The sequence below is a fragment of the Lactuca saligna genome, chromosome 8 (genome assembly GCF_052625555.1).
Source record: "Lactuca saligna cultivar CGN05327 chromosome 8, ASM5262555v1, whole genome shotgun sequence".
In the NCBI taxonomy this organism is placed as follows: Eukaryota; Viridiplantae; Streptophyta; class Magnoliopsida; order Asterales; family Asteraceae; genus Lactuca; species Lactuca saligna.
This window is the reverse complement of record NC_136424.1, coordinates 7916688-7925162: the sequence shown is the minus strand read 5'-3', so window position 1 is coordinate 7925162 and position 8475 is coordinate 7916688. Positions and strand designations below refer to the sequence as shown.

The following is an 8475-nucleotide window of genomic DNA, read 5'->3' as shown; positions in this document are numbered from 1 at the left end:
GTAACTTCCTCCTTGTTCATATGATATGTCATTCAAAAATGATCATAACAAGAAGGCAAGGAGTGCAAAATGATGTCAATTTCCAACTCCTCAGGGATGTTAACATTCAGCTTCAGCAAACGGTCCACATACCTTTGCATCTTTTGCATGTGGGCTGTGACGGATTCACCGTCCTTCATGCGGGTAGTTATTATGGAGGAGATTATTTCATACCGCTCCTGACGAGCACTCTGATGGTACCTTTCCATCAGGTCTTGATGCATCTCAAAAGGGTAGAAATCTTCATACGACTTTTGGAGCTCGGCTGTCATCGTCGCCATCATGATACATGCCACCTTAGTAGCATCTCTCTCTCATGAGTCCTGAATTCAGCAATCTCCTCAGGAGTAGCAGTAGACCCATCAAGTTCCTTTAACTCCTTATCGAGGACATATTCCTTGTCCTCATAACGAGTAACCATCCTGATGTTCCTAATCCAATCCATGAAGTTGGAACCATCAAAGATGACCCTCCCACAAAGATTCATGAGAGAGAAAGAACCAGTTGGGTTAGAGCCTGAACCATTAGTGTTGGAAGACATCTGAAAGAAGAAAGCAAGTTTAGATTAGAGTTATAGGATCCTTCATAAGACACCCAAATGTAATATTAAGGCTAGGACCCAATCACAATATATTATACTTAGAAGAGGGATGCCGTAATCTAAGTAATAATATATTTGAATGCCGTAATCACAATATATTATACTTAGGTGAATGACGATTCACCAATTTCCACCACGAAAACGAAATGATTTATTAGGTTTAATTGGATTTGAAATTCCTAGATTCTTTTGAGATTCATTGAACTTTTCAATGGCATGTTTCAATCTCGATTGTGCCCTTCAAGTTTTGTGACTGAGATGCCGAGGATCACAAAACAAGGTGTGAATAACCATGCTAATTCACTTGGTACCCTTAATATTATCACCTAATCAATGTGTCGGTTAACCACACACGCTCCATTGATCTATGACAAACATTAAGTCACCCTTCGTGATCCTTACTAGTCCAAGTTAGTGTGCCGGTTAACCACACACGCTCCACCAACGACTTGGTAAGGTACAAAGTGTGAATTCCATGGACTAGCACTATGTTCACATTTTTCCTAAAATAACTAAGATTGGGAATTAAATAAAAGGTTTAGTTACTTTATAATATTCATTATACTTTTAATGAGGATTTAAAGTCATTGTCCTACCCGTTCGGCTAACGACCCTCCACCAGTCAAGCAAACGGTGGGTGACAATGGACACCCATTAAGTCGCCATTTTATAGGCAACAACCTTATACCTACCTTATAGACCGGCTTTGTGAATGAGGCCTACTAAGGGTTAAACGACTTATTCTTATACATACATATATATATATATATATATATATATATATATATATATATATATATATATATATATATATATATATATAATAATAATTAACCATTAATGTTATAAATAGTATAAGGGTTGAATTTTAACTATTAAAACTCTAAGGGTTGGAATTAAAGTTTATTAAAGTATGTGAAACTTTACAAATTCCAAAACTTGAGGGCAAGTTTTGTAACTATGCAAAACTCTTCATTTCATAACTTATGAATTAAAGGTTCATAAAAATGAAGACTCTTCATTTTCATGTAACTTATGTGTTTTAAGTGTGTTAAATAAAAGTGACCTTTGGAAATCCATAACTTGAGGACAAATTATGGACTCCATTAAAACACATAAATGATCAAGAATTAATTCTAAACAATTCAGCAAATAATTCCTAAATTCATAAGAACATGAACATGATCTTCAAAATTTCAAGAATCATATGAACACATAAAATCATGGAATTTTGATATACGCTATTGTAAATGGATTAGAACAACCATTACACCAACTAAAATAAGTTTTATAACACCAAAACAGTTTAGGGTAATGTTTCTAGTCCATTTCCAGCAGCAGAAGTCGAAAATATGCACTCTCTCGATCCTACTCGTCGAGTGCATGAACCTACTCGACGAGTAGGTTGAAGTTTGCCTTGGACTCGTCGAGTCCCCCCCATGGACTCGCCGAGTCCATCATGCAGACAGCAACGATTTCGAATTTTTTTTTTCTATTTTGCATCAAGTATCAAACAAGCAAGCCTAGGCTCTGATACCACTGTTGGGTTTTGAGTAATCTAACACTTCCTAAGTGTGCATGCAACCCTAATAAACCTTGGATCTATGTTTGTCTAAATACATGCAAAATAATAAATTTTCCAAGGTTTATAACCTATCTAACATGGCATGGGGAACATTTCAACATAAAAGAGTTAGAAAAGATTACATACCATTTGACGAGTTTGGTTCTAAGGAGTTTGAGGGCCAAGCACCAATAGTGTGAATGCCTCAAATGGAATCACAAAACACCACAAACTCTTGGAAAACTTTGAGAGAGTATACACACTTGTATATTTTCGGCCACACACACTAGTTCACTAGTTGCCATTTCATGCTCCATAAGCATGCTTATATAGTGTGCATGGTTAGGGTGAAACCCTAATAACCCATGTCTTTTCCTTTCCAATGATCCATGGGTTAAAAGCTCCATGGATCATCCATGGACTTCCATATAAGCCTAGCCCATTAACAAATGAGTCTTAGCCTACACCATATAAAACCAATAGCCCATAATCTAATTAGTCTTCCTTTTAATCTCTAAATTAATTCATAATTAATTTAAGACTAAAACTAATTAAATAACATAACTTCATATTAATATATTATAACTTATAATATATTAATAAACATATGTGTATAACTCTCATAAAATTATCCATAATAGTTTGGATGAGATGCAACCCAAATGGACCATGCCGGTCGGGTCAAGTATATACCAAATAAGTTATGGACTTAGACACCTTATCCAACAGTTTACATATAATGGCAAAAGATGTTATTAACTTACATTGTTTTGTGTCTTGCATCTAAGGTACAACATGTAACCATTGGAATGCTAACATGTAACTCATATCGTGTTAAAAGAACATCTCTAAAATCACACAAACTAAATGAAAGTAGAAAATCCAATAACATCATGGAACATTTTGCCCATGATCCCAATGTGATTGAATGTAGCATATGTGATCATAACTCCAAAAATATGTCAAAAATGCTAGTTGATTGTTATAAAATGTGTTTAAATTCAATCTTCTTGGGTTGCTTTTTCTAAAATTAAGTAAAACATGTCATGACCCAAAGTCAAAAAGTGAAGCTAAAAGCTTACTTAAATCTTTTGGGAAATTTGAATTTTTAGCTGGTATGGTTATTTGGTATGAAGTTGTATGGTTACTTGTATATTTTCGGCCACACACAAGCTCACACACACTAGTTCACTAGTTGCCATTTCATGCTCCATAAGCATGTTTATATAGTGTGCATGGTTAGGGTGAAACCCTAATAACCCATGTCTTTTCCTTTCCAAGGATCCATGGGTTAAAAGCTCCATGGATCATCCATGGACTTCCATATAAGCCTAGCCCATTAACAAATGAGTCTTAGCCCACACCATATAAAACCAATAGCCCATAATCTAATTAGTCTTCCTTTTAATCTCTAAATTAATTCATAATTAATTTAAGACTAATATTAATTAAATAACATAACTTCATATTAATATATTAATAAACATATCTTTTGGGAAATTTGAATTTATTTGCAATTAATATTGTAGGTAAAAAGTTGCAATCTAAATCTATTTGTATTGATACTACCATTATAAAATATTATGAAGTTTTTTGAAAATTATAGAAATGAAGGTTTTACATCAAGTATGAATATTGCTAAAACGATTGCACTTGATATGGGTGTAGAGCCTACATTTCCATTAAAATGTCATATTGTTAGAAAAAAAACAATTTGATGAAAGTGATCATGAAAAAGAAACACAATCGGTTGAAGAGTATTTAAAAGTTAATTATTTTTTGGTTGTTGTGGATAAGACAATTGTTTAATTAAAAAATAGATTTGAACAATTAAAATACTTTGAAAGTATTATTGGGTTTTTAAATGATTCAAAGAAATTAAAGTCATTAAGTGAAAGTGAACTTAAAGAAAGTTGTATAAAGTTCGCAACTACTTTTTCTAAAGAAAATGTTTCTGATATGGATTCAAGTGAACTTTTTTTCAGAATTGAAAGTGTTGAAAATGAATTTAACTAATGATATAATTTCTACTGTTGAAATCTTGGACTTTGTTAAAGCTGTTGATTGTTACCCAAATACTCTTATTGCGTATAGCATTTTGTTAACCATTCCTGTCATTGTTGCATCTGCAGAGAGAAGTTTTCAAAGTTAAAGTTACTGAAGAATTATCTAAGAACGTCGATGTCGCAAGAAAGGTTGAACGGATTGACAGTGTTATGTATAGAGAAAGACATGTTAGATAAAATTGATTTGGATAGTATTATTAATGATTTTGAATCTAGAAAGGCTAGGAGAAATATTTTCCTTTAAATTAGTTATTTTTATAATGTTGTGACCATATTTGTGTTTTTTAATATTAATAGTGAATTTTATAGCATTCTATTTCGAACTAATTTTTATTGTATTTATGACTTTGGAGAGGCCGTTTATTCTTTTCGTCCTAGGCCCACCATAGCTTTGGACCGGCCCTGTTCATACCTAGTTGGAGAAGACATAGGATTGGTTTGTGGAATGGAAGAAGCTCTAGAGATACCAATAATTAGTGATCTCACCATGGTACTAGGCTCCATATCTCAGGTGCGTAATCAATTCTTAGAGATTCATTTTCTTTAGCAAATCATTTTAAAGGAAATATTTACACAGTTAAAAGTGACATGAGTTGTAGTCGATTTCACAGAGCCCTCTACAGTTTACGACAATGTCAAACAAGTCTTCTTTTCCTCAAATCTTGAACCTCCATTAATGGGGGTTTTAAGCATCCGATTTTTGATGTTTTATTGTATTCCTGAGGTTAATAGGCAACGACATTTGGCATGAACAATGTGGTATATGTACCACAAATCAAACCTGAAACCATAGTAGCATTATCAGCCTTCTGCAAGAAAGCTAGCATAGTGAGCGAGAAGAGAACATGGTGAGAAGCTTTAGGGTTTGATGACAAAATAAATCTTTTGGGATTTAAATTCCAGGGTTGTCTAGTTGCACCAACATTGTCAATAGGATCAATATTATTCCAGCAAGCTACAATTTCAGCTTCTTTTCACTATAACAATGTTGAGATTGTTGAATCTAAAGCTAATATAGGAGTAAGTCGATCGAAATAATATTTAAGATCTTACTAAAGGAAATGATTTGTTTGAGAACTTACCTAATTGGAAATAACAGTCGTTCCCATCGCAAGATTCCGTGCAAGATCGCTAATAACCTTTCAAACCTCGGACAAGGGATGATCTCGAAACAGATGCTACAGTAATATAATTTATTTATTTTAACTATAATACAAACACTTACCCATAAATAATGGAAATGTAGTTCTATTTATTTAATGATACTAAAAATATGTAACAAATAAAGTAAACTGCTCATACTGCTAGCGAAATGATACTTTGCTACTACAAATAATGAAAATATAAATACTACGAGAAAAAAAAAATTAAAGTACACTGCTAATCTGGTAGTAGAATTAAGATTAAAGCACGTTGCTTTTATCGGAAGATTAATTAAATAATGTTTTTATTATGGATAAATAAATATAAGTATGTTGCTATTATGAGTAAAAATAAAATACATTGTACATATTGGTAAAAATTGTAGCGTATGTTGCTCTTCCTTGCAATTTTCCGATGTTAAACGACTTAAAGTAATATAATATCTTATTTGTTTCAAGCAAGAGGACAACGATTAGGAGAAGATGGGGTTTGTGTGCGTAGTTTAATTCTTCCTAGGCTTGTGTCTAATACAACGGTCCATTTTCGGGATCTGAAAATGTATTATGAATTAAAGTAAACTTTATAGTGGGTTCCACCTCTAATTTAGATTTTAAAAAATGTATAGCTTATTTATTATATTGTGGACCCTAGTTAATTTTTTATTTTGAATTTGACTGATATGTTCTATCAAACACGATATCACGAATGTCCAATATCTAATGTCTAGGTTTTTTCTGGCGATCAGGCAATCGTGCGTCTTAAGATACTCATTGTGGACCCGAATTTCTTTAAATGTTTTTCTTTTTGTACCTAATCGATCAAACCATTTCTTGGATGAACTCTCTCCATACAAGAGTTGTTTTTTTTTTTTGGTTAAATCCCAAAAGATGAAAATTTCGGGTGTTGTTACACCATGGAGACGTTTAAATTTTGCTCGACAAAATTGCAATGGATATAAACCAACATAAATGATCATTGTTTTACTTTCTGTACTCTATTTTTCCTTAGCCTTCTTGCTATGTGGGGTTTGCTTTCCTTTTATTTATATATCTCCTTTTGTTGGTTAAAAAAAATATAAACTAACAGAATAATTCTTTTTTCTTTTCCCTTTTTAGATTAATGCCACGATAAAGTTAATTGCAAGATGTATTCTAGATACCGTGGCTAATTGCATAGCTTAGAAAATATCCACGTGATTTTAGCATGCATTTATAAGTTAATATAGAATTCTAAGCTCTATTTCTTTAAAATATCTTTAACACAAAAAATATATGTATCAAAACTTTAAAATTTTATCTATTAAACTATAATTAAATTTTAGCTTAATGGTATCATATATTATATTTTTTTTTTAAGGTTAAAGGTTCAAGTCTAAATAAATAAAAAATTATCATTCCAAAAAAAACAAAAATAATAAATAAAAACTTATTACTTATTGTTTTGTTAAATTCAAGCTCAAATTATTTATGTAATTTGATGTAGAAAACTTCATTATTTCGGTCATTTTTAGAAAAAATAAAACGTTGATTTGACAAAAAAAAATATCATATAAAATAATGATATAACAAGAGGTTATTATTTTATCAGGACCCACCACCAATTAAATTATTTATAATCGAAAGGAAGAACAATTATAGTAACAGTCCTTACACTATTACAGATATGCCTTTCTAGCCCCTCTAGAAAATTTTTGTAGTTTCAATATACTTCAATGGGGAGTTGTATTACAAACAAGGTTCTAGCGCATCATGGCTCAATGGCACCTTAAATCATATGTGTATAAAATTGAATAATGATGAAAAATACATATAAAAATATTAATTATACAAAATTACCGCCTTAAGTTATGTCTTACAAACATCATAACTCGTCAAGGCTTGGAAAATCTTAAGGTTTGACATTACTGTTAAATCACTCCTTACGTTATTTAAAACCTTTATTACAAATACGATTTATTGTGCAACTCCATTAGAGTTTCTTGTGCAAACCCATTTCCTATTTTTCTCTTGGTTTTGTCACATGTCAATATGTTTGAAAAAATGATACATATATTACATATTTATTTTTGAAAATTATGGCATTTTATGAAAATGCTTTTGGTATAATTTATCAACCTCTTTTGATTTACTTTAGTTAAAAATATACGAATAATATTAGACTGTGATTTGGATTTTGGTGGTCCGAATAAATAACCTAACACAAAACAAAGTAAAGAAACCTAATTGACAGTTTCGTACGACATGTATGGCTGTTTCAAATTTACTTGTATATGAGTACGACTCTATAATTGTTGGGATTATATTTATAAGTATTCATAACTAAAGATTCTAATGTATCGCTTTGAAAACAAACGGGTAATATAATAGTTTTCCAATTCTTGTCCATAGACGTATGTCATACAACACGAACCATATTAATTTTTTGTGATTTTTTTAGTGTCCTTGATTGCTCGTGTAACAAATAATCACAATTTTGTTTTACAGTCATTGTGAAATGTATAGTCATTATGGTTTGTAAAATATCTCAATTTAAGGATTTTTATAGAAAACATCACGTCATTGGTCCTTGTGGTTTGCAAAATTTCATAATTAGTCCTCTTACCGTTAAATCTAACTGTTTAGTTAGATTTTTTTTATGAAAATACTATTTTACATTTGTACCAAATTTGCAATATACTACAAACCTCAAGGGCCATTTGTATAATTTTATAAATTTGAAATTTTGTATATAGGTAAATTTTATATATATAAATATATATATATATATATATATATATATATATATATATATATATATATATATATATAATTTTTCTAATATTTTTTTATTTAAATAAACGATAAAAAAATCAATTTAAATTATTATAACAACCTTTTCTTTGTAGAATCCGATTCTTTTTTTTTTTTTTTTTGTTCTTTATTTTAGTCTATTATCAAATTGAAAAATATTACTTTGAATTTAAACTATTGATATCTCATATAAAAATAGGTTTTAATTTGCAAATTACATTTAAAATATATTATTTGCTAGTTTTCCAATTTTATTAATTATAAATTGCAAAT

The 8475-nt window shown here is 30.6% G+C and overlaps 1 pseudogene; it reads left to right on the top strand.

Moving 5' to 3' along the window:
- Positions 1 to 4206: 4206 nt before the first annotated feature.
- On the top strand, positions 4207 to 6544 carry LOC145009370 (dihydrodipicolinate reductase-like protein CRR1, chloroplastic; annotated as a pseudogene).
- Positions 6545 to 8475: the final 1931 nt, after the last annotated feature.